Source organism: Lutra lutra, chromosome 1, assembly GCF_902655055.1.
Source record: "Lutra lutra chromosome 1, mLutLut1.2, whole genome shotgun sequence".
NCBI classification, from domain to species: domain Eukaryota; kingdom Metazoa; phylum Chordata; class Mammalia; order Carnivora; family Mustelidae; genus Lutra; species Lutra lutra.
Window position 1 is genome coordinate 93,335,061 of NC_062278.1, and position 26,353 is coordinate 93,361,413.

The following is a 26,353-nucleotide window of genomic DNA, read 5'->3' on the forward strand; positions in this document are numbered from 1 at the left end:
TGCTAGGTTTGAGTCTAAAGCATTTGGGATGTAAAATTGAAGTCCTAATAGACTCTTAATGCGGAGGAGAATATGTTTTCATTCTTTTGATATCAAACACATTCATAAGATTACTTAAACGTTTTCAGTCTATGGATGGATTACTACTGCATGAAAAAAGGGAATGAAAAGGTAAACATGGTGCTTTTTCCAAGACATACCAAATATCTTCTTTTGAAACAAGGTTTTGAATAAAATCATTTCCTAAATATCTTGTTCTCTGAAGCAGGAAAGACTATGGAAGTGTTTACTGTGTTTCTGGCAAACAACAAATTCTTGGTTTTCAAAAACACAGCTAACATTTTTCTATTCTGGGGAAGGATTGAGAGAACTTTTATTGGCTCATGAAGTTAAAAATTCATGGTGTTCCCTACTATACTCATAGTAGGCACTCTAAACAAACTGGTTGGACCAATCAATGAATGTAATATAATATTTTCTCCTCTCTTCTGTGAAAAGTTGCAAATATTTGGCTTGAAATAAAAATCTACTATTAATCTATTATTCTTTCTTGTGCACAATTCTGTGTCTTTGATTCAAAGGCGTTTTATCTCAGCAAGGTTCAAGCAGGAGTTAGGTAACTTACCTTTTGCTCCTTCTGCTAGTTCTAAAACTACAGAAGAGAAGCAAAAAAACCAAATACCGAGGGATCTATTGTACAAGTACCACTTCGGATAAACCCACGCTGGATGCAAACGATTGAAGAAATGATGGAACTGAAGACAGCAAAGTTTTCAGGGGTCTATAGAGGTTTGTTCTCTCTGCTACCATTTATGTTTCTGTAGTCAAGGTTCAGTTATATCACAGTGTAGACAACTCCCTGGAAACAATACCCACTGGTATGCTGCTCCAGTAGCAGGAGAATTCCTTTGATGAGCTCTAAGAGATTGGTAACAATACCTTCTGAAAGGCCAGGTTGCTAGGTAACAGCTTGTTTCCTTGGTCACAGTGAATACACGGAAGACCCCCCCAAAGAGGCAACAGATTCTTGGTGGACAATCTCATATCCCCTCCTGGGAACATGATGAAAAATGTCTTTGGAAAAATAGCTTTATGAAGGCCAGAGGAACTTCAGGCACCAGCAAGACATGTCCGAAAGGTAAGAAAAATGCAACGTTACAAGGAACTTTAGACATTACTTGAGAGAAAACAAACATAGATAGGGTTACTGGATTACATTTCATTTAAAAATATAAAGTCGTGCAACCTGTATTACTGATGTTGATTGCTTTGAGAGAGAGGCAAACCCTTCTGACACCCTTTCTCCTAACACGATGCAACTATTTACAAATGCAATTCAGTTGATCATCGTGGCAGAGAGGTGGTTGTAACTGTTCCAGCTGATGTTATGTCTATAAATACACAGGGCTCTTTGGGAGAGCATGCATGAACTGCAGGAGAAAGAGGCAAGAAGATCGAAAGTAAAGAGCTGTTAGGGTAACATCTATTAGTTATTAGTCAATATTAGTTAATACCTATTAACTAAATAAATTTAAATAAAATTACTACCACTGAAACAGAACTATTCTAGCTCAATAAAGCCACAAATCAGATTAAGAGGCCAAAACCCAATCCTTGTTTCCTCACTTTCAAATTGCATAGCTGTTTCATAAACGTTTCTCAAAACATACCAATTATTAGACACTATACAATTAGAGGGATTGCAAGTTTCTTGAATTCTTTTTTGTCTTTACGTTGGTGTGTGACTTGCCTCTCATCTTTCAAAAAATGACATTTGCACCTTCAGTTCTCAAGTTTATGTACATTGAAGTTTCATATGAGTACGTGGAACTTACTGATAGCTTCCATATACTGCCTACAGCTAAGAGAGGAATCAGGCTCAGGTATGGGGTTTAGAGACCAAAACGGTTCCCTTACTAAAGTTTTGTTTTTGTTAGCAAGCTGTGTATATCTCAAACAGTGCCTCAATGTGGTTAATGTTAATGTTAAAAACTATCATAATTTGGAGACATGGACATGTGAAATAATTGTTTTTAGCTGGGTAAGAAATTCTGTGAAGACTTAAACACTTTATTTTTCCCCGCTTGCTAACACCCTTTAATACACAATACCAGAGGAGACTTACTTGTGACCTCCGTATAAAATGGCATTTATGATCAATATTATTATTTTTAAATAAGTATTTATAAAATTATTTTAGACATGGTATAAAAAGTGATGTCCAAATTACAATTTAAACTTTAATCTTTAAATTTTGAAGGAAGAAGGAAGGAAGGAAGGAATGAAGGGAGGAACGAAAGTAGGTAGTTTGGGAGAGAGGGAAAAAAGAAAGCAAAAAAAAAATTTCTGAGTATTTGTTCAATCACATTTCTGCACATCACAAAACAGAAGTCTTATTTATACTACCTTCCCCATATACAGTTGGTTTCATTTGGGATGTCATAGATTTATCTTTGTTCACAATATCTACCTCAATCACTTATTATCCTATAGTTTGTCTATTCTCTCTTGTAGTGTTTTGTATGTGGCTGAATTTTCTATTACAATAGCATATAGTGTAGTAAAACATTCTTCAAGCATTGAAAACCTAAGTAGCACATATATATAGCTATATATGTGGTTATAATAAAGTTCTCAGAATTTCTAAGTATCATCTTGTACAGGGAACATCGAGGTGTCTCAATCTCTTTCTCTTCATTGCTCTGGCATTTAAATATATTTATACTTCTATAAATGTCAGTGAACACGCTACTGGTTATTGAAGTTTGCAAGCTTTCCCTCTGGAAATGTCTGATAGATGTTTGTTCTTTTACTTTTGTTGTACCTTAATTTGGGGGCTTGTTTGTGTCTCTAAGAATGCCCACAGAACTAAAGAACAGGATGAAAATGTACCCTGTATAAAACTGAAAAATTCAGATTTTAAGTTCACATAAAATTATTTGACTCATTCATACAGAAGAAGATAAATGACAATTCTAGTGCTTTTTTCAAAATACGTTGTTTTATGGTTTTAGAATCAACAATCTAAATAATTTAAGATATATCTGAAGTATTATTGGAATATCTATAAAACACATAGTTTTTTGGAACAACACTGAAGGGGGGAGAAGAATATGCCATCCAAAATATGCTACTTCATCATAATGATTATTTTGAATAAAGTTAGTTAAGAAACAGCTAGTGTAAGAAGGACACTCTGATCCTCCTTTGTCTTCCTGAAAGCAGGAAATAAATCTCCCATATGAAGTTATCCTCCCTGTATCAGGAGGATGGAAGGCATTGTTATCACCAGAGATGGGGAATTCAGGGCCAAGAAAGGTGTATAAACAATTATTTCCTACTCCAAGCCCAAACTTCTTTAAATTGTCAGTTCTTCAAAAATTTATTATTTCTTAGTCTAGGAGGTATAAAGCTGCCCTCATGTCATTTCTTTGAGTATCATATTTTCATGGGCTCCCACACACATGAAATTACATTTGTTCCTATGTCAACTTAACTGTAAGATCAGCCGAAGAACCTAGAAGAGAAGAAGGGAAAAGCATTCAGCCCCTACATTTTATTGGTATCTTATTATTTACTCAGTTAATGGGTTTAGTGTCACAAACTTCATTTTGAAGCATCAGAAATTTAAAAACCTGGTATATCCAATTTGCCATTTCAGAAATGAAGACATATCAAGATTTCCTCCTGACTTTATAAGAACCCCATTCAGAGTATTTCTTTTTTTTTTTTTTTAAGACTTTATTTATTTATTTGAGAGAGAGAGAGAGCACAAGCAGGGGGAGAGACAGGGTGTGAGAGAGAGAAGCAGACTCCCCTCTGAGCTGGGAGGCCTCTGTGGGGTTTTATCCCAGGACCTGGAGGTCATGACCTAAGCCGAAGGCATATGCCTAACTGACCAAGCCACGCAGGTGCCCCCAGAGTATTTCTATTATCTCACCACCATCTCTACTATGTAGAGATGTACAATCATTCCCATATTACAAGTGGGTAAAATACAGGCAGAGAGAGCACAAGGATTCTGGACTTAAACAAACTAAAAAAGAAAAATAAAGAATGATCAAAGACATAAGAAAGGCTAAAATAATACCTCCTTTCATCCAAAATTAACGCTCTAGAGTCCATGGCAATTTTCTTCTAGTGTTTACTTCCGAAGTGCCTGGTTTTAACAAGATCTCACAAGACTGGAGAACCTCAATACTTTTGAGGGAAAAAGAGGGAATTTGAAGATTTGGGAAAAGTGACCTTGGCTAACTGAAAAATAACCTTGAGCTTCTTTCCTTCCTTCCTAAATACAAACTTCTCATGAGCAATAAATGAACATGGAATACTTGCAAGAAATGGAATCATAGGAATACAATTCTGACATTCCTAGGTGTTCGAAAGGAGTCCCCTGGGCTGTTGTATGATGGCTGCCCAACAGTCTTTCTATGCAGGAGCTCAGTTTCTCCTCAGAAATGAGACCATCTGCCACTTCCTCCTTCACTCGACTTACAAAGTTACATAATCACCAACTTGACACTTTAATTAAACAGCACCCATCGTGGCCAACAATTTATGAGGCGTATAAATTCATGACTGTAAAGGATGTTGCAGTCTTCTGATGAAAGGTGCTCATGAACTGGTAAGTTACATTATTGTTACTTTTTACCCAGCAGTCTCAGCTCACCTGATTCCTTCTCGTTGGCCATTCTATACTTTTTAAAACCAAGAATAGATGGCCAATTCAGATAATGCCACCTATTTTAAAGACACTATAAATCATTGCTGACAAATGCTGTACAGTTTTAGCCATGGCATCTTCTCCGTGGCAGCTTTATATTGGAGCATTAATAAAATTAATTTCTCTTTCATAAGGGCTTAGATCTGTAATTTATGATAACTGTTTGTTCACTGCAGGCGGAAAGATTAAAAATGAGTAAACCAATATACCAACTAAACTGCACGTGTCTGGTTTTATTTTCTTTTGTGGAGGGGAAATAGGAGAGGGTTTTAAAAATAGCTTGATGGTATCTGGAATGCTGTTCTCATAGGTTCTACTATGTGAGGCTTAACTTTTGTTTTCAGTAAATAATAGCTGCTCTAGATTTATATGTTCTATTAACTAATACAATTATTTATATGTAGTTAAGCGGAGCGATTGGAATAAGAAAATCAGTATTAATGATTTTCCTTCATAACAACTGCACTCTAATAATGACAGAGCTTTACAATTATTTAAAGAATCACAATAGCTTATATGAATCTAACTTGAATCCAAGTGGCTAAGAGCCCTTAGTCATTTATTCATGTGCCTTGGGCAAGTTATACCATCTCTCTGTGCCTCAGCTTCTTCATCTATAAAATAAGAATGTTTATTATGTTATAACAATATAAACAAAATAACAGTGTTCATCAAAATAATCAGCACTTCATTTGGTGGCTGTGATGCATAAATTGAATTAATCCATGCAAAGCCCTTGGTACACCACCCAGCTTTTAGCAAGTGCTTTTTTAAAAACTTTGTTTTAAGATTTTATTTATTTATTTGAGAGAAAAAGGGAGAGAGACAGAATGGGAGGAGGGGTAGGGGAGAGAGAATCCCAAGCAGACTCCCGCTGAGCACAGAGCCCAACACAAGGCTCACGACCTGAGCCAAAACCAAGTATCTGATGCTCAACCAACTAAGCCACCCAGGTGTCCTTTGCAAATGCTTAATGATTGTGAACTACAAAATCATTGTATTTGTAAATAATGGTAGTTGTCATGACAGCAATAATGTTACAAAACAAACAAAAAACCCTATCAGTCAGAATCTCTATCATCTGCTGAATATTAAAGATAAGGAACTGCCCATTAGAGATGTTAAATGCCTTGCATGAGGTACCACCAGTGTCTGTCCCTCAGATTCCTAGCACTTGCAGCTCTCACAGTTGTGACTTCAGTGACATGTACATTAAGACAGTTGCAGATGAAGTGGAAGTCTGAGTTAGTTACATAATCTGAAAGATGCCCCCCCTTTTTTTAAACTAAAGACTCAAAAATCTTATTTTGCTTAGATTTCTCCCAAAAAAGCAGACCAGAGAGAAATTTTATTTGAAATTGAAGTCAGAGGGGCACCTGGTGGTTCAGTCAATTAAGCATCTGCCTTTGGCTCAGGATCCTGGGATTGAGACCCACATTGGGCTCCTTGCTCAGCAGGGAGTCTGCTTCTCCCTCTCTCTCTAGCTGTAGCTCACCCTGTTTGTGTTTTTGCTCTCTCTCTGTCAAATAAATAAATAAAATCTTAAAAAAAAAATAGAAGACAGAAGTAATAGAACAAAGAAGATTTAGAGAATGTCCCTATGGTTTCTACCACAAGATTCCATCACACTGCCCTTCAGACATGGCATTCTGGTATGGTGCCTGGGACCAAATGAGAATGTGAGGGATAGCAACTAGACTTTGAAACCTAAGGAAAGATCTCACACTGAAAGACAATCAGGCTAGTCATCTATTGGTTAGCATCTTTCAGATAACCTACCCGGGGATGAAACTCTTGACCATACTTCAGTTCATTCTGGGGAAGAAAAGATAAGACAGAGAGAAAAGAGAGAGAGACTGGGGATGTTAACAGCCTATCTATTTGTGTTACCAAGTTTTAATTACCTTCTCTTACTAATAAATATCTAGTATTAATCAGGATAATGGCATAAAAAGGTCTTCTAGTTTATTTATTTATTTATTTTAAAAAAGATTTTATTTATTCATTTGACAGACAGAGATCACATGCAGGCTGAGATGGAAGCAGAGAGAGGGGGAAGCAGACTCCCCACTGAGCAGAGACCCCAATGCGGGGCTCAATCCCAGGACCCTGGGATCATGACCCAAGCAGAAGGCAGAGGCTTTAACCCACTGAGCCACCCAGGCGCCCCAAGGTCTTCTACGTCAAATCCCCAAATAATCTAATGTAAACTAAGATGATGAGATAATTTTCAGTTATTTTTAAACTGGATTTCACTTGATATGGCTGTACTTAGTCTGTAGTACCGCACAAGAAAAGTATAGTAAAAACCTAATCAACTGGATCTCTCTTGTCAGATCCTTTAATTATGTGACTTTACTGTGTTTCCCCTGTGCTTTCTTTAGAAAGACTGTATAAGCGAACTATGACCATTTCTCATACTTCAGATTAAAAAAAACAAGAGAGAAGGAAACGTCTATATTATTTTATTACAACTGTGAAACTGTCACTAGAGTTTAGAGTAACAAAAGATGACAGTCACTGATGAGTTAGCCACGTCCATTATCTAGTTTCCTGACTTCATTTTGGCAGAAAATAGCATATTTTAATGAAGACAAATGAACCAAAAAGTCAGCTAAACTTTCATCCTCTGTTTATCCCAATATATTATTCCATTTTCTCCCAATTTTTTCTCCCCGATTGTTGGCCAAAACTCCAGTTATTGATCATGGGATATACCTGTCTTAGGGAATAATTAATTTCACATAATTTGCTGTTATTCTTCTAGTATTTGTTAATTTGTTTCAGTGGGAATTTCAATAAACAATATCCAAACTATTAATGAATTGCTCAAGTGAGAAAGATATGAGAGATATACATTTTTTAAAAAGATTTCATTTATTTATTTGACAGAGAAAGACACAATGAGAAAGGAAACACAAGCAGGGAGAGTGGGAGAGGGAGCAGAGCAGGGAGCCCGATGCAGGGCTTCATTCCAGGATGCTGGGATCATGATCTGAGCCAAAGGCAGATGCTTAATGATTAAGCCACCCAGGCGCCCCAAGATATACACTTTCTGACTTTTTCACATAATTAAGACCAAATTCTTGATTTGTTCTTTAGTTGCAGATGGAGGAATAATTTTCTCTTTGATAATAGGACACAGTTGTTTTATTTTTTTAATGACACAATAGTGCTATTTTTGAAGTATGATGTAGTGGCTATGCTCTTCTACTGTATCAGCATAGATATTTCTATGTTTTACTTTATGCAGGCAACCTCATATACAAGAGACATGTATCTTTTAAGCAAAATTGCTACAGAGGCACAATAATTGTGCCATAAAATATAGAAGTTCATCTCTTAAGATTCTTGGAACCTGCAAAATTTTTTTACCAAGAGTAAAAAAGAGGCCAGAAATAGAGATATGATGTCTAGTTTTACTTAACATGAAAAAGCAATATTTAGAAATTATTTTTAAATTGGCTTAAAATAATATACAGAAATAGAAACTTGTAGCTAATACTGAAGAGATATGGAAAACTGTAAGAAAAACTATGAATAATAAACCAGAGAATTACTAGGAGAGTAGAAAAGACGTTTTTATATCTCAGTGGCATAAAAATGGGATATAGAGAGCAGTGGGGTGTTGCTAAGCGAAATGCTTGAATAGTCTTCCAAAGTGAGTAAAACTAATTAAAGAAACTGACTTTTTAATTTGTTTGCCACCAATTTGTAGAAATATAAGAGGTCTGGGGGAAATTTCAGGGAAAAGGTAAGGGCCAGATTAATAAGGAAACCAACCGAGAGCTTAAGGATGCTTCCCTGTGCAGATCAGCCGCTGGAACTCCACTAAGAATGGTATTTTCCTAGGAAGGCTGACCTCCTTGTTCATATCTTAGAAGCATGCATGTGCATTTGTGTGTACCATTAGATTTACCTCTCTAGCACATGCAGTCCACCTAGACCCTCTATCCTTTGGGGAGAATTTGACATAAGTGACTGTTAGCCACAAAAGTGTGCTTAGGACTGAAACAGGATGTCAAAGTCCTTCTGAGATCGAGATAAATTTCTAGGACATCATTTATCCTTTAAATGGAAGAGCTGGTGCTTACGATGTGTTGCTATTACTATTATACACAAAGATATCTACAGTTAAAAAATTTAAAAGAGTTACACAAACACTTTGTGTGTCTTTCACTTAGCTCCTCAGGTTGAAACACAAGCAGTCAGATTTGCCCATCTAGTTCATCGTACTGCTCTGGTCTGAGTGAGTCACACACTTGGTCAGCTCTGTCAAGGAACAGAACATTTCATCCACATTCGGATTCTGGAATATCATCCCCAGTAAATATGTTTCATTAGCTCTTTACCTAAGACTAAGTTTATAAAATGTACTTTATGTTATATTGGACATTTTTTAATTCAGTGTTTAACTTCTTAAATCTACCCTTGTAACTGGGGAGGAATGAAAGTTTGATATTTTTAGTACCAAATCAGAGAGGAGACAGAAAGAAGGTGCTGGAATGGAGGAAGGAAGACAATAGTAGAGAGGAAAAGAAAAGGTAGTGAACCCCAAAATAGAAATGGCATGCCTTCCTTTCCCCCTGCTCAGTTTGAATTCTGCCTTTAGTCTAAAATTTATCTCCTTTCTTTCTGGAATGTCCTTTGTCACAAGATAAAATTTTTCCTTCCAAACTCCCCACTTCCAAGACTTTTCTGTAACCACATGTGCTTTTTCCCTCCTTTCCTTTATTTATCATTGTTTCACCTATCCCACTGGCTCCAGATGAGTTATTCAAATACCTGCCTCCCAAATTATAGAAAATGAGTTTTCAAGCACAAATGCCATACTTTATTTAACTTTATATCCCCGGTGCCTGATACACAACAGGGTATAGTATGTATTTTTGAACAAATGAAATGAAACGAAATGAAACATACCAAATTTGAAAATATTTATTGAACCAATGGATTAATTACTTGGTCCATCAGAAATAAAAAAGAAAAAACAAAAAGACACAAATATTCACTATTCCTTTAGGAGGAAGCAACAGTCACTCAGCTGTAGCACACTGACAACCTTACAGAAATATAAACAAAGAAATTTAATGCCTCATTTTCCTACAAGGTCAGGAGTTGTGAAGTCAACTGCATACCTCCTTCAAAAAGCAAACAGCGTTTTGTACAAAATTAGATGGTGGTTGAAAAATGGAAACTTTGTTCTCAAACACAGCTTTAGCTTAGGTTCTTTTTTTCCCAGTAAGATCCTCATGAAATAGCACAAAAAGGCAATGGGGTGTGGCAACCCTAGGGAATTTAACTTCTAAGAAATTTATGTTCTATGATAGAAACAAGAAAAGAAAAATCCAAAAGCACACTGGAAGTTGGGAAAAAAGCTTCCATAAACATGTGAACTGAACGACCAAGAATAGTCCAGGGACCACACTCCTCAATAACCTAAAATTTGTGCTTCTTGGTTTTTTAAAGATTACTTCTAAAGAATGAGTAAACTCCTTAAAAGCATGTTAGCAAATCCTCAGATTTTCTCAACAAATTGCTCAAGTACTAATTAGCTTTTTCATGTTGCTTTATTAATACCAACTAGTTTGCTACTAGTTCTATTCTTTAAATGGAAACATTGACATATTTACTAGAACCACCACGGTCATTCAGTGATTAGGCAATGAAGATCAAAAATAAAAAATAATTATTATTGAAAAGCCACCGCTTTTCAATTTATTTTGAATCAGCATGTTCCAAACTCTGCTTCACAAAATGCATGAGACCCATGTGCTACTCCAAGAATAAAGGTTTCTATGATTTAAAAGTCCAGGGGAACCCTTTGTGAGTCTAGACTCATAATGTATTAATATATATATAGAAAGGCTCTGTGGAGTCTGGTAGCAAAGAGAAACACTTAACTCAGTTTAATCCAGAGCCTCATAAGCTTATTCAGTGGTGGAAATGTTTTTATGTTAGTATTAGTCACACAAATTTATAGCTCAAGCAAAACATAATCCATGTGAAATGCTACTCTGTGAGATGAAAGCGGTGGTTCCAAATACTCTAATGACATTTCTTTATATCAAATATTCTGGGTCTCTTTGTTTATGTGTATACCACTGGCTAACTGAAGATTGAATCTGTGGTGTATTTAACATAATGCTCTTTTCTGAGTAATACATCTTTTGTTTGTGTTAACCTTGAAACTATCATAAGCTATATAAGATTCAGGGAATTTTGATTGACTACAACCTCCATCATAGTAAACAATATAAAATTGCCCTAAATATGGTCTTGGCACACATTCTGGTCAGTAATATACTTACTGTCTAGAACAAGGAAGATGACCAGACCTGAAATATTTTATTCATACTGGCTACGCATTTTAAGAGGAATGTCAATAAATTGGAACTCTTCCCAAGGAGAATCATACGTTCTTGTTGGATAGTTAATAATCTGTAAATCATGATCCGTGAGCAAGAATTACATGACTTAGGAAAAAGATGGCAAATGCTACAAACAACATCATAGTCACATGTGGCTTCTGTGTAGCCTCAAAAGGCAGAACTTTCACAACTGGAGATAGTTAAAGAAGCTTGGGGGCCCATATAATAAAGAATCTTCAACAGGGGCGCCTGGGTGGCTCAGTGGGTTGAGCCTCTGCCTTCGGCTCCAGTCGTGATCTTGGGGTCCTGGGATTGAGTCCCGCATTGGGCTCTCTGCTCAGCGGGGAGCCTGCTTCCTCTTCTCCCTCTCTGCCTGCCTCTCTGCCTACTTGGGATCTCTCTCTCTGTCAAATAAATAAATAAAAAATATTAAAAAAAAAAAAGAATCTCAACAATTAGAACTGTTATAAAACGGAAAATGGAATGAGGTTTCTCAATCTAAATAAACCAGATAGTTTCATTTTATAGTTTCACTAAGCATTTTAAATTTGGTAGGTTAAATCAACGTTGTACTATTACTTTGCATCCTATCAGATTTTATAAATGTACTAGTGTAACAGCATGAAGAAATGTTATTTGTAGCCCCTAAGAACCATTCAATAAATATTAAAGGATGATTTATCAGAGGTGGTATAAAGTGGATTCATGAATGTGTACACTTATCTATTTCTTTTGCCATTTACCATCAAATATAATTTAGAATGAACTAAAGTGACTTCTATGAGGACACCGTTAGGTACTTGGAGTTTAATTTGGCTAAATGTTTGGCAATGATTTATATTACTTTTACACATAAAAGTAAATGAATCTCATATTGCCAGATGCTATTTCTCTTCTCTTATTTTAAAGCTTCCTTCAGACTCTTTTAAGTACCTTACTTGGCACAAGGTAGAACAACATGACATTCAAGGAAGTCAACTGCGTTGCCCAAGAGTAAGAGAAGGTAAAGAACAAATGTGTGTATCTTTGTATATGTACTCTGAGTAGATTTTATTTGTGGGTTAAAAAATTACTTGGGGGAAAAAAGATATTTCTTGGAGATAGAAAAATTCCCTTTTTCAAGACCATAGAATTACTAATATAGTTAGTGAAGCCACTTTAAAGCATATTCACATACCTGATAATATACATAATAAATGTTCAGTATTAAACCCTGGAGAAATAGAAAGATGAAAAAGAACCTGTAATTCAACTATCCAGAAATAATCACTGTGACTTTTGTTTCCATTTAGTTTTTTTTTAAAAGTATATACACATATTTCTTTACAAAATTGTACAAATGATTTTGTTTCTTGAGTTTTTCCATTTATCTTGTTTTTGTGAGCATTTCTTCCATGTTATTAAACATTACACAAAATGCAGTTTTTAAAGGTTGCATATCTCTCCATCATATGGATATTATTAAATATGTTTAACCAATGATCTTTGTTGGAATTTTCATGTATTTACAATATTTCATGATCATGAATGACACTGTCACTTCGATGAATAATTTTAACCTGATTTCATTCTATCATTTGTTTTTAAAACACCAAATGGGCATCTAAATAAACCAAATAGTTTCATTTTATATTTTCACTAAGCATTTTAAGTTCAGTAGAATAAACCAATATTTTATTATTCCTTTTCATTCTATAAGATTTCATAAGTGTACTAGTGTGACAGTTTGAAGAACTGTTATCTGTAGCCCCTAATATACATAATGTTTGATTTTTATAAGTAGCTTTCAATAGATTCTATATTATGTAAGAACAAGCACCATACATTTCTCATGTCTCTTTTGCATATCCCATAAGCTGATGAAATAATATTAGACATAATTCTGGCTGCAGTGAGTATTTAGTCTTTATAAAACATCAAATATCTTGGCTATCTTCCATCTGTGTTTGCAGACTTGCAGTTACATTGTACATTGTACGATTTTAATATTGATTGAGAAAAAGTTGCTTTAGATATATTTGCTTACTCATTTCCCTCTCTCAATGCTTACCCCACAATGTTTTTCTTCTTTCACGCAAACTCAGTTGACAAAGGAAGCTTAAAATAGCATCATTTTCTGAAATGTTGAGTAAGATATGTTGTTGTGTTTTAACTCTGTTAGCTCTGTTTGCAGCTAAGTACTGACTCCTATTTTTAAAATATTAGTAGGCAGTACTACTAGAGGTAAATGCAAGTTGTCCTGTGGGGACCTGAGAGAGAATATTTTTCAAACGGCCAGAAATTATGGGGAATTTGGAAGAAAGGAGACCAAAAGAAGTAGAGGCCATGTGTGTCACATGAGTAAGAAGTCCACAGGCAAAAAGACAGAGATGGTTTTACCAGGAACCAAAGTGGGCAGGGTTCAGCTGGTCCTTAAACTTTAGTGTTGGGACAGATTACCCAGAAGCTTGTGGAAAATGCAGTTTTCCAGGACTGTCTCTCAAAGAATCTGATATAATTAGTATGAATAGGGCCCAGGAATTTGATAATTTTAAAATTATCAGGAAATTCTGTTGCAGATGAGCCGAGGGCCAGAGTATGAGAAACGCTAGTTTAGGAAGTTTGGAGGGAAGAAATTTGAATAGAAAGTGAAAAATTGATACAATAAGGGTGTTGGCATTTGTGCGTGCATGTGTGTGTGTGCACATGTGCCTGTGTATGCGTGGTGGTGGTGGTGGTTGATGATTGTGCTACAATGAGGCAAAAAGAAATTGTATTCTGAGCATGGATGGAGGGTTGAAGTTTAGAGAGAACTGCCAAACTGAAGACATTGGGGGATGATAGAAATAAGATGTAGGAGTAAACTGAAAATGAGTATGTGTAAAGAGAGTCCAGTGGCCTCCCTTCTTTCCTGATTTAAGTGCCAGTTCATGTGCTGAAGTCATTAGCCAACAGAACCAATCCCACATAAGGGCCACGGCAGCCAGTCATGCAGAGGACATCATCGCTCTGCAGAGATAAGGCACATTTTCCTTCCATAGACCATTAGCAACACCCGATCTCTCGCAAGTGACTAGTTGTAAAAGGAATAGAGCATGATCTAGGGGATGGAAAACATTGGAAAATCCCATCAGCTCAAATCGTGAAGAAAACAGATGTCCCTTGTTCATTGCCCTTCATTTTGTTTAAGTTTTGTGTGTGCTTGTGTGAGATGGAGAACAAGTACTTGTCAAAAGGATTCTAATAATAATTACCCTTCTTCTAGATTAGATCCTGAAACACCCATTAAAACTACTTCAGTTAGGGGCGCCTGGGTGGCTCAGTGGGTTAAAGCCTTTGCCTTCAGCTCAGGTCATGATCCCAAGGTCCTGGGATCGAGCCCCGCATCGGGCTCTCTGCTCAGCAGGGAGCCTGCTTCTCCCTCTCTCTCTGCCTGCCTCTCTGCCTACTTGTGATCTCTGTCAAATAAATAAATAAAATCTTAAAAAAAAAAAAACTACTTCAGTTCATCTCAGTTGCCCCAGTTGGGCATCTGGGAAGCGTACTTAAGAGAACAAAGGTTATCTGGTATGTGATAAACAGCAATTTCCCAAGGCTTTGATGGCCAGATCAAGACTGACTTAACTCCTCCCAATTAAATGAAGTAAAAGAGCCAAGAGTTGGCAGAGTTCTTTTAAACCATAGATGCTTTCTATTTGAAAATCCCTCAGCAAGTTAATATAGTCACTGCTGCTGAGTTACAAATCCAGTGAGGGGATAAAGGACAAATTCAGAGATAGCAGGTGAAAGCCAACATTCCAGGGTCGTCAGATATTCCAGACTATACTTCTCAACTGCTAAGATATATCTTCAATTATCAACCATGTCTGAGTTTAAAAAAGAAAGAATCCAATTTAATATAACTCCTCACCGTGGAAATGACCTTTGGCTTCCAACTTCAAAGAAATCTTTGAGAGCTGCTTTAAAAAAAAATAATTGAAAGAGCAGAAGATCAATAGAACTCAAACAAACACTATAGGACAGAGTTTAATAACTCTGGGGGTATCTACTGCACAAAGCAAGTTACCAAATTTGGGGGTGGTCATATTAAAGGCAATAGAGCCTGAGTTCTACCCAATTAGATGATTGCCCAGTTTTTCTAGTTCTATGACTTTTAATTCCAATCAGCCTAATCAATGAAGAAGAAAATTTCTTAATCCAAAGATATTTTATTTGTAAACTGGTTAGTATACTTCAGGGTTGTGTAATTTCCTGGTGGCAACAGTACAGTTCATTATGAGAAATGCTCGAAAGGTCAGGTTGCATTTCAGCTTCTACCTTGTCTGAGGAAAGAACTGATGTTTGTGTCAAAATAATGGAACATTGGACTCTTTTGTTGCCTTCCATAAATCCTTCACAAATGGACCCATCATCTCCCACCAGAGACCAGACAAGACTGTCACAAAAACAGTGTTTGTTCCTGATGCCTTTAGTAACCTCTTCTTTAATATAACGATTTCTTTTCACCTCTGAACCAAGAATCACACATTCCAGAAAAATGGAGAGGGGGAAGTGTGCACAAATGGTACCAGGTAGGATTCATGGAAACACAGGATGCTGGAATTGGGAGGGAATTGAAATCACTGAGCTTAGCATTGCTGTGAGGGGCCCACTTAACATCACAACAGACCTAAGTTTAGGTAATTGAGTAATACAATAGAGGTGTACTTTCTCAGAGAAAAATACATTTTAGTAAAATTGGAAATCAGTATTTTTATAAAGCATTATGATCTTCAAACAATTTCTCATCATATTCAGCTGATGTTGGGCTCTTGATTTTAGTCTTCCCTGTATTTTTGCAGACATGGAAAACTAAAGCTCAGAAAATTAAAATTAGTCATCCAGAGTCACCCAACCACCTAGCACCCAATCTCAGACTGAAAACAGGCTTTCCTTTCCCTAACCGTGGAAATCTGTTGATGTGGAGGACAACGGGTTTGGGAAATAGTGGGAAATGAGTTTTGAAATGGAGATTGAGATAAGATTGTGGAAAATCTTATTTGACAAACCAGGATTCTCCACCCCGAACTGGTAGGCAGTGAGAAATTCGGACACGTTTTAAGCAAAGTTGTTTTTTAGGAAAGCTGGATGGCCATGTGTATCATTTATATTGAAGGAGAGATCATTGGAAACAAGGCAATCCAAGAGAAAGTAGTTTTAGTTCAGGTAGGAAGTTATGAGAGTCCTAACATTGCAAAAGCAAGGGACAGATTCTCAAGGGGAAAGTGATGGAACCAAGTGGCTAATTGAGTTGAGAGACAAAAGAGAGGGAAAGCCATAAGTGACATCCCCAAAGAGAAGATTGTATAAAGACTAAAGTCACTCTTTTGGTGATTTTCTTACCTACATGTGCTCCAAATAATTTAATAGGGTTAAAAATGGACTTATTTTGTTATTGCTTACACTATTGGGGCATAATACGCGCCAGCTCATGTTCTCCTCAATCCTGATATCAAGCAGAAGTTTAAAACAACTGGCCAAATATCAGGCAAGATGTCAGTCCTGCAACTGTAAACCTACTTCCTAGATCTCACCTTGTGGTATTTGCCCAGGACCCTCCACAGAAGAGCTGCTCTACAGATAGGAGGAGTGCACCTGGCCTGCTGGGAAAAGAGTCCTTGAAAAAAACAAATGGGAAACATGGCTACAAGAAAACTGGGAGGACTGCACGGTGAGAGCTTGAAAGACAAGAAAAAAGTCTCTTTTCCTCATTGATTCAGTTACAACACACTAAGGGCAAAATCAAAACTCTAAGCTTTCCTCCGCCATTTTCTCTAAAACTAGCAGTGTTTGGGGTTCTCCATCTCTTTGTTCACCTCTTCTTCATCATGACACCATACTTATTTTCTAACCTGTATCTTATCCTAATATTGCTGGACTTTGGAAGAGTTTAAAATACTTCAGAATGCAATTGTACCTTTTGATAATAAGTGTCAAATGTTGGACAATATTCCTTGTCAAAGAGTTTATGATGCAATCCAGAATACCTTGAATAATGCATTCAGCCCAAAACTTTGAACAGCTGGAGCAGCCAGCCTGGTCTGAACACAACTCTCCAGAAACAAAACTTCTTACCAGTGAAAATAGGAGCTGTGATTTGTTGGTGCTGAAAATGACCCAGCTGACCATGCCGCTAGCTTTGATGCAGCCCTTTCCCTACATCAGCCAGAGCACTACGAAGCTATGGGGCTGTAGTTCTTCAAGCCTCTAATCCCGGCTGGCTCAAGTCATGTTAGGCAGAGTACAGTGGGTGTAACCGGGAAGGATGTGTTGGTGGCAAAAAAAGAGTGAGTCAACTTCTTCACAATAGAGTGGGATGCCAATATTTTATTTTTGTTTTTGTTTTTTAAGATTTTATTTATTTGACACAGAGAGACACAGTGAGAGAGGGAACACAAGAAGGGCAAGTGGGAGAGGGAGAAGCAGGCTTCCTGCTGAGCAGGGAGCCCGATGCAGGGCTCAAACCCAGGACCCTGGGATCATGACCTCAGCCAAACACAGATGCTTAAGGATTGGCACCCAAGGTGCCCCAATATTTTTGGTCTTTGGAGTGATCAAATTGTACATGAAGAATTTAGGAATTCTTCCAGAAATAAGACTGTGTTTAAAACCTGCTTCCTGAGGCTTCTTGATGCCAGTTTTGCTTCACAGATTGACCATAGTTGTTATAAAATTATGGAATTAGGAGTTTCAGAGAGGGCCTGTTCTGAATCCTTTCCTTTCAAAAAGGAAGGGGAAGTCCAGAAAGAAATGATTTGCCAAAGGTTATACATCTTGATAGTGGAAGGTATCAAAATAGAATATTGTTTCCACTGCATGGTGCTTTCTTTTCTTTTTAAAATTAATGAAAAATTTTCATATATAATGGGTAGACACATTCTACTCTTAAAAATTAAACCATACACCTATTTTATTTGTTTAAAATTTAAGCGATGTACCTGAAACGTTGACCTCCACTCCCAGAACTATCTTCAGAGGTAATCATTTCAGTGTATACCCGTATTCATTCTTTATAGCTGCCATTTAAACTACGGATATATTATAAAAGCCATGGAGCCTTCCTAATAAATTACCATAGAAAATTTAATTGGCCTTGAGATAACTGTACTCTAAGACAATGGCTAAATAAATTCTAACTACCATAGAAAACTTAATTGGAACACAGTCGTCTAAGAAAAGCCTCTCTGAGGAGGTGACATTCAATATAGAGATAGATATAACCTTTTATCATTTCTTAAGTTTTATTTCAAAATTAAGACCTTTTATCCTTTTGGAAAATGGAACTTAAAGTATCAAAGTTTATGTTTAGTATCTAAAAATATTAAGAACTTAATGATCTTTATAAAGATAGAGCTATCTATATTTCTTTAAAACTAAATTATTTTGATTCAAATTTTTTAAAAAGGGGATTACCATTTTATTTGTTAATTTTATTGACAGAAATTGATAGCAGAATTCTGGAAATAAAATAAATTAACTCTTAGGAATAGAGTTTATAGGGCCAATGTTACCACCAAAAGTGGCTTTAATTTCCTTTATATCAAAACTGACTGACGTTAAAAGCAAAAATAAAGTATCCACTGTCTGTTAAATATGGTAAAGTCATTTTTACATATGTATCTGTAGCTACTTTAAAACAAAATAATAGTTTCCATCTTTTGAATGGTGGTATCTTCATTACTTCATAATTAATATTACTTATTACTTCATAAGTAATATTATTATTATTTATTCTTTACTTATTATTAAACATATAAATATATAAATTATAAGTATATAAATAATATTTATTGTTAAATTACTTATAATATTATTTATTATTTTAAAAATAATCTTTTTATTATTATTATTAGGTGTCATTTTTACTTTAAGAAAAAAGGGGGGCGCCTGGGTGGCTCAGTGGGTTAAGCCTCTGCCTTCCGCTCAGGTCATGATCCCAGGGTCCTGGGATCGAGCCCCACATCGGGCACTCTGCTCCGTGGAGAGCCTGCTTCCTCCTCTCTCTCTGTCTGCCTCTCTGCCTACTTGTGATCTCTCTCTGTCAAATAAATAAATAAAATCTTTAAAAAAAAAAGAAGAAAAGGGAGACAACAATAATTTTCATTATACACAGAAGACAAGTTAGCACAGGGAGGGGGGGAGTGAAATCTTTTTAAATGTGATTTCTGCATATTTCCGAGGAGGCCAAGGATAACTAATCATTTCAATCAGTAATTCCAAAATGGAATTTTATCCCTTCCACTCTTTACCCCTAGATAATTTCAGAATTAGTTTCAGGATCCTGCCTGCCCCACTTCCAACCTTGTATGTAATTCTAATCAGAATCAGGTCAGGATTTTCACCTCCCCTACCTTGAGAATGAATCACTGCCACATAATTGTGAGTATTGGGATGTGTGAGTGTTTCAGAGTGCACACCAAAAACGGTGGAAAACTACTGGTTTAAATAACATCTGCAACACAATTTTAATTAATAACTATTTTTAAAAGTTGACAAAGAACTTGCTTTTTCTTTTTATTTATTTTTCCCTTCAGAATTTGAACCTTTCATTTCAGGATTTGGGGGACCCTTATCAAGTTGCAAATTTTAACAGGATTCTTAGAAGACTAATTCGAGTTGAAACCCTCTGGTTAGTGGATAATTCACTGGTGGACTTAAGTGCCATAAGATTGCCAAGGTACCTACTCTTTAGCATGTCTAGTTAAAGTCAAATATTTGGTATTTGGACATATATGATGACTTTCTGTACCTACTGTGGCCAAATGGTCACGTCTTAAAGGTAATAGTGGTAAATGATACCCAAGCAAGGCAAAAAGGGAAATTTATACATCAAAATGTCATACTTTAGAGGGGGAAAAAATCTGTTCCTTTCCAAATTAATATTATCATCAATTTTTAGAGGAGTAGTTTGTTATCAGAGAATCACACTGGCAGAAAAGCTTGCCACATCCCTTCTATTGTACACTGGAAAATGCAATTACATTATATAAGTACAACTGTTGTAGCATAGACATTTTTAGTCATATTTGTTGAGCAACCATGAGGAAAGACTACAGGTAGTTGACAAGAGTCTTGGTTTCAAGGTCACAGTCTAACGGAAGGGTGAGGATAGTCAATCAGAATAGCAACAGAAACAAACTAAAAGTTTTTTTAAAAAAATATAGATTCTTTGGTCTTCCAAAGATCCCAAACTCCTGACACTAAAGATAATCTGCCTTTTTGCTCAGGATTGCGAGAACTCCTTTCTTAGAGAGCTGCTGTCTGCTGCAGTAGGCACACTGGGTAGGTAGAGTGGCAAGAAGTAGGAGATGAAAGAAATCAGGCAGATGCAAGAAGGATGGGTAAATCCTAGAGCTGGTTAAGTTACATCTCTGAGTGGGGAACACTTATCCCTGGGTGATAAAAAGACCATCACAGCCACGTGGGAGAGGGAAGCAGTCAGGAGATGGAGGAGGTGTCAGAATATGCAATGTCTCTGGGTATCTTCAACTATTTCCAAAGCCCCTCCAAAATTTTAGATAGACTTACATAGCATTTGACTTTACTTGTGTTCTTTTTAAGTAATCTCTACACCCAATGTGGGTCTTAAACGCACAACTCCGAGATGAAGAGTTGCATGCTCTAGTAGTTGTGCCAGCCAGGTGCTCCTACTTATGTTCTTCTTAAATAACAAATTTTTAAATACTGAAATAAAAATTCTCAAAAGAAAATTAATATCACTACTATAAATAAAAATCACTGGTAGTTGATACTGATTTATTCAGGTTTTTGTTTCTGTTTTTGTTTTGCCAGACTCTTCTAGGGATATGATAGTGATAACATTAGTTATATTTCTAATACATATTTAAATACACATGCAACAAAAACATGTTTAATAGTCACATGGCATACTTTAGAAATACTGAACTAGAATATTGTGTACTTGAAGTATTTGAACTTGGCCTGATCCAGATCAATAAACCTCTAACTCTTTGATACATTACATAAAAAAGAGAAAGAGAGAAACCATAATCATTAAAGAAAAGACTTGCCCCAGATTTAGTGTTCTCTGGATGTATTCTTTTGGCTTTTCTTTCTATAGAAATAGACTACATAATATCAAATTATGTAATTGCAATTCAAATTTTACAACTGCCAAATCAAGGTGTCAAAAGAGAAAAAAGTTGATGTATTAATTCATGGCCTCCTTTCTGCCCCAGGAAAAAACACCACAGTTGGTTTGCTGCTTTTCACCCCTAACATCCTGCAGACTGGGGATGTGTGATGGGCTGAATCTCAGAGCCCAAGATGGATATACATTGAAAATGAGAGAATGACTAGCGGACAAGAACAGAACAGATTTCACAAGAGGACAGAAAGAGGGGCAGAGAGGCAGGAAATGCTTAGGCTGGGGCTTCCATTAGAAATCATCATCACACTAAAGTACTCCTAAAAGCTTATGTGTAACCTGGAAAAGAGTAAAAACCCAAAGTTATCAAATGTATGATTAGGACTGTTTAAAATGTCCATATGAAGAGAGAGTGGAAGGAAACAAGGAAATGAAGAGATGTGAAAAAATTACAATTCAGTCGGGTAGGGAATTTAAACTGGATTTTTCTAATAGAGTTGTGTGGAAGCTCTCTCTCTCTCTCTCTCTCTGTTTAGCACCATCTTTACCATTAGCAATAATTATTTACTAAGTGTCTTTGTGGGGTACAAGGCCATAATAAGTTCCCTGTGTTCTCTCATGGTATTTAATCCCAGCTTATACATAAAGAATTTTTCCTTAAGGCAATGTATCAGTGATAGATTTGAATTATTTCCTCTACTTGCATGGCCTTATACAATTAGAGCTTTAAGGCAAAAATATTGAGAAGCAGGATATGTCAGGAAAATGTATTCAACCTCAGTGCCCAACACACATTTCTTCTCCTAAGGATACATTTTAGTTTTCTTTTATATATAACCAGTTTTTTTTTCTAATTTAAAATGTTATTTTTTCAATATAGAATTTAAGTATGGAAAAATAGGGAAAAAAGAACAGATCTCACTACTTGGAGGCAATACTGTCCATAAGTTGTTATGTGTCTGTGTGAACAACTAGATCACTGAGATTCATTCATTGCAGCCGTTCACTCCTTCATTTGAGATATACTGCAACCCACCACGGACCAACTACCATGCCAAGTACCGAGTGTATACACTGGAAAAGAAAACAGACTTCTGTATTCAGCAAGCTTATAGTCTCATATATTCAGCTTATTTTCTCTTCTTTCTTTTCTTTCTTTTTCTTCTTTTGATATAAATATTTCTCTTATAAACCACAGTTGTAGAAAATATCACTGTCACTCCTTTGAGGGGTTATGGTCTAGATGAGGCATGCTAGTTTTGTGCAAGATTTGGTAGTCAACCATCTTCTTCAGGAGACGAATGACAAGGTGTTTATATTTTTTATCCAGATGCAGAGTTTTAAATATGAACAAAAACCATCTTACATCTTTCAAACAATTGCCAAAGATACCTCAGATACAGCATTTATCCTTGGCTGAAAACCACATTGAGTCTCTGACTGGGCTCTCAAGTTTATGGTGCACTCCACTAGAATCCCTTACGCTCAGGAGGAACCCTTGTGAGTTTCACCGAAATTACCGGAAATGGTAAGGCCCCCAAACACCTTTGTCATCTATGTTCTTCATTGAATGTTATACTTTGATTGGCTGTTTCCCTGGAACTTAAATTTACTTGGCAAATATTTATCCTATCTACTATATTTTGAACATTTCATGCTTAAGATCTCACCTGAAGAGCTTTGAACTGATCTTTAAAAAAAAAAATTCTACAATATACTCTTCTCTCAGATAATTTATGATTGCTTTAAAATTATAGGCTTCTCTTATAATGTGACTTTACATATACAAAGATGCTTCATTTTAGACTCTCAAATCCTATGTGTTTTCTCTCATAATGTTTAATAGATGTCTTTTTAAAGATTTCTATGTATAGATTCCTATCAATGTCCATGTGATAGTTTTATAAATGGTTTATTCTCTGGGTTTTGTTTGTTTTGTTTTGTTTTTTGGGGAGAGAGAGAGAGAGAGTGAGCAGGGGAGGGGAAGAGAAAAAGGGAGAGAGAGAATCCCAAGCAGGCTTGATACCCAACACAGAGCCTGATGCCACACTCAGTCTCAAAACCCTGAGATCATGATCTGAACCAAAATCTACAGCTGGATACTCAACCAGCTAAGCTACCCAGGTACCTCTATTCTTTGACATTATTTTCACTCTTTTGGACCATAAGGGCACCACTAAATGGATACAAAGAAGTGACTGATTCAATCTACCCCACTGGTTGAAGGTCCTTGAAAACCTGTGAAGAATAAACCATTTTATTCTTTTGTCACTACTGGAAGATTCCTAATGGTAATAATGCAATGTATACCTTGGAGTATGCAGAAAATTCCCTCTTCCCTAGCTAATTCCCAGCACTGCTTGTGGGAATTTAAAGGGCACAAACAAGCCACTGAGTTTTAGAACTTGTATTTGTCCCCAGATAACAAAAAGTCAACTCATGTCTCAGTTTGAATCTGTTATACAAAAGATTAGATCATCTCTAGGTGTGTACCTGGTCTATGATTATATCCTTCGACTTCAATAAAAGACATATATCTCACTATCTTCCTTTCTCAAACTGCCATTTTCCCATGAAAACAACCATATTCTGAGGCCTAGATAATATTAGACTCTCTAAACCCTGATGTATAACAAAAAATTGTCAAAATAAGAATTTTAATCTCTGTTGTTCCTACATAAATCTTATTACTGCCATTGTCTCCCCCATGACTATAGACTGAAGGCAAAATTCATGTTCTGTGATAATAAATTCTCAAATTGCTTTTACATAAGTGAAAACTAGCAGCATAGTTGCTTTAAAATTGAACTAAGATTTAACTATAATAACATTTTGAAATTTAAAATTGTATTTCCTACAGTCAGAGGAGGTTTAGCTGGACATTTCAACATCATTCATAAAAAGGCACATTTCTAGTCATAAAGACAATTGATTAGTATAACATTTTAGTTAATTTATATGTGGAATTTTATTTTGCTCCCAATTCAGTTACTTGCTTCCCCTCAAAGGATGCCTTACAACAATAGAATTAAGATTAACTGTCTGAAATCTGATATGCCCTGAGGTCTCACTATAAATCTGTCTTCAAAATTTATGATGTGGTATAGAGTTATGTGAGAATGAGGGATATAATGAGGTTCTTCTATTTTCTAACATTAACTCTGTTGGATTGAGTCCAAGGTGGATACAGACTGGCATTCAAGCTATAAAAAGCCAGATTGTATTGACTTGCATAGTACAGGGATACTTTAAACAGAAAGGTCTGCCCAAACCAAACTGAACTCCCAAGTTCATCCAAATTTGGGTTCAGTCACCTAGCCAAAACCCACACTTTGAGGATTATAACAAATTTCATTCTGTCTCTGGGTATCTCTGTGTCCAGGATTTGGGCCAGACTTTCAGTGTCCCCTTATATCATAATCAGAATTATTTAAGTATAAGACTTTCTTGGTCATTGTCACCTAGAATTGTGACTGTCTTTCCCTTCCTCCTTTGTTTCAGATCCTCCAATAAGAAGAAAGCACAGTTCAAAAGAGAAAAAACTTACTGATAAAGCTCATAGTGTAAGTTCCAGTAGGTAGAAGGCAGCCCCATGTCCTGGGACAACCACAGGCAAACTCTTTCACTCTTCTTCAGAAGTCAATGTGATCTGAGTTCACCACAGTTTGACTTTTTGAAAAGTAGTAGCTAGGGTTTCCTGTCAGCTAAGTCTGAACATTAGGGTCAGAAGGCTTAGATCTTTATCTTTGTACTGTCCCCCACAGGCTTTATGATCTTGGATAAGTGACTTAAAATGGAGGACAAAAACCTGACAGAACTGGTGTGAGGATTAAATAAGATAATGTTTAGGAAGTAATTAGTGCTAAGAAAATTATGTGGCCAACGAGAGCACCCAAGGAGGTCAACACCACCATTAGTTGACATGGCATGTCTACTGACAGGTTCTGGTATCTTTCATCCTGGGCAAGTCCTAATATGCATTTCCTCTGGTCTGAGCCCACAGAACTCCCATATCTAGAAAAACTATCCACTTGAAAGGAAACACTGCTTTATAATTCTGCTAGGCATTTGACTGTTTAACTGGGCTGATGAGCAGGATCCCTTCTTGAACCTGGAAGTGACTGTGTAAATCTGAAATGTGATCTTCAGAAATGCTCTCTACAAGAGAAAATAACTCAGGACAAGACTATTTCCCGCCTCTTCTCTTATGCCTTAGAGCCAGAATTCTTCCTTAACTATCATTAAACATGTGTTTTCTTTACTTCTTTAAAAAAAAAAAAAAACTTTTAACTTTCTAATGTGCACACATATTATCTCATTCTTTCTCTCATGGTTATTTGGCTAAATTCCTTCATTTTTTTTTTCCTTTATAGAACGTTGTAAAACTGGACTGAAATTCTCTTATAAAAATGGACTGTACACAGCACCACTTCTTTGATCTATACTTATGATCTGTAGAACTATATGGTAGCTCCCGGAGAGGGCAAGCTACAGCAGCATGATCAGCTCAATGAACATAAAGATCATTTTATTATAACCCTATTGTAAAGATTAAAAAAAAACAATAAAATGATAGACACTCATCTCTCAATCAACAATGCTTTTGTTCAGTATAGTTACTTTTTTTTTTTTTTAGCTTTTGCTTTAGAGTGTTCTCCTGTTTGCCAAACTTAAAAATGCTGGATGGAATCCCGAAGCTACCAGAAGATTCTTCACCACCAGAAGCCAATATTTTTTTAAAAATGTGTATTATATTATAATGCAATTTGTATAAAAAGAAAGCAATCACTATTGTCTCTAAAAGCTCATAAATACAAGAGATACATACTAAATATTGTCACTTACCATGTATATATCATATATATGATATATTTATATATTGCTTTCCTTTAAATTAGTGATCTCCAGTTTTATTTTTAAAGATTTTATTTATTTATTTGACACACATACACAGAGAGAGAGAGATCACAAGTAGGCAGAGAGCAGGCAGAGAGAGAAGGGGAAGCAGGCTCCCTGCTGAGCAGAGAGCCTGATGCGGGGCTCCATTTCAGGACCCTGGGATCATGACCTGAGCCAAAGGCAGAGGCTCCCCACTCAGGTGCCCCTCCAGTTTTTTTTAATTCTATACTCCAA

The 26,353-nt window shown here is 36.2% G+C and overlaps 1 pseudogene; it reads left to right on the plus strand.

The window, feature by feature from the left end:
- Positions 1-135: 135 nt before the first annotated feature.
- Positions 136-26,016, plus strand: LOC125099772 (uncharacterized; annotated as a pseudogene).
- Positions 26,017-26,353: the final 337 nt, after the last annotated feature.